The sequence below is a fragment of the Monopterus albus genome, unplaced genomic scaffold (genome assembly GCF_001952655.1).
Source record: "Monopterus albus unplaced genomic scaffold, M_albus_1.0 scaffold241.1, whole genome shotgun sequence".
Lineage (NCBI taxonomy): Eukaryota > Metazoa > Chordata > Actinopteri > Synbranchiformes > Synbranchidae > Monopterus > Monopterus albus.
The window spans coordinates 117,605-119,133 of record NW_018128121.1 but is presented as its reverse complement, the minus strand read 5'-3'; positions in this window follow the sequence as shown (position 1 = coordinate 119,133).

Below are 1,529 nucleotides of genomic sequence, written 5' to 3'. Positions count from 1 at the left end.
AAATGGGACACATAATGTGTCTTAAAATCCTTGATCCAGCCCAGATCTGGATAATCTTTCAAGCTATGATAGGCAGTTATACTACGCATGTTACCTGAACATTTGAGTTCTGTCTTCATTATAGGCCAAGCTATGGCAGAAAATATATATTATAAATGGGATTTCCAATGTTAACTTTAAATGGTTGTCAGATCTGGAACAGATCTGGATGAACTTTTAACTGGTGATAGACATTGCCACCCTGCATAAATGTGTCAAATTTAATATGATTTCAATAACTTTTTTTGGAGATTTGATTTTTTTAGATGCTACCCCATGTTAAAGACACAATAGGGATTTTTGTGATTTTTTTTGTGACCTTGACCATTAACCTTTTCCGCCAAAATCTAATCACTTCTAGGGTTGTCTGTACCAAGTATGCTGATGAATCATCCAGCCCTTTGTCCCTAATGATGTTATGGTTTAGTCCCCCTCACCAGGAGGGTGAGGGAGAACTGCGGTTGGACTCAAGATGGCTGACCCAGGTGCTAGTAGAAAGAATGAGGTTTAATGGAACAAAAACACAAAGTAACAACATAACCGGGGCCATGTACATACATAATCAAAATAGGGCTGAGATGGAGGAGGAGACCTGGACAAACAGGTACAAAGACAAACTAACAACAGGAGAGCAGGAGGATGAGGACAGACAGGTGAATAGACAGGCTAACCAAGGGGACAGGCGAACGAAAAGGATATCCACAGCACAGGAACTGTCAGCTTGGATATAAAAAGAACGTTTCACACAAAACACATAACCAACGTCCAAAATGAGATCCACAGCACAGGAACTGTCAGCCAGGAAATCAAAATAACGTACGAACATACTACCATGCAACCAATGTACAAAATGCGATCCACAGCACAGGAACTGTCAGCGTGGAAAACAAAATGATATATAATACATACCATGAAACTATGTCTGTTACGGGGTATGCGAGTTAGGTAAGGTAATGCTCCAACGACAACGGAGCGTGTGTCAGAGATATAAATAAGGAGGACAGGTAATCATCGGGATGCACCCCAGCTGTGCGCACCGACAAACGAGTTGCTAATTACTGGAATGCAACACAGCTGAGGTGCAGAGCCCGCAAGATAGAGAGAGCAGAGGAGAGAAAGGTAGAAGAGAGGCAGGTCGCACCGAGCGGACCTGACAGTACCCCCCCCCAAAGGCGGGATCCCAGACCGCACAAAAGAAGGAGCATGGGGGGAGGAGGGGGACCCCAGAAGGTGGGCCATGGCCCACAACAAAAAACAACCCCTGCAACACACAAAAACTAATACCAGAAGGTCCCAAAACAGAGTACATAGTCCAAAAGGAAAGGCAAGGGTGAAGAAGGACAGTTCTGGTGGACGATCTCGGCGCTAGGCTGGAGAGCGTAGCGGCCCTTCAGGAGGTTGACCCCGGCGCCAGACTTGAGAGAGTAGCGGCCGTTCGGGAGGACAATCCCGGTGCCAGGCTTGAGAGCATAGTGGCCGGGCTGGCGGGC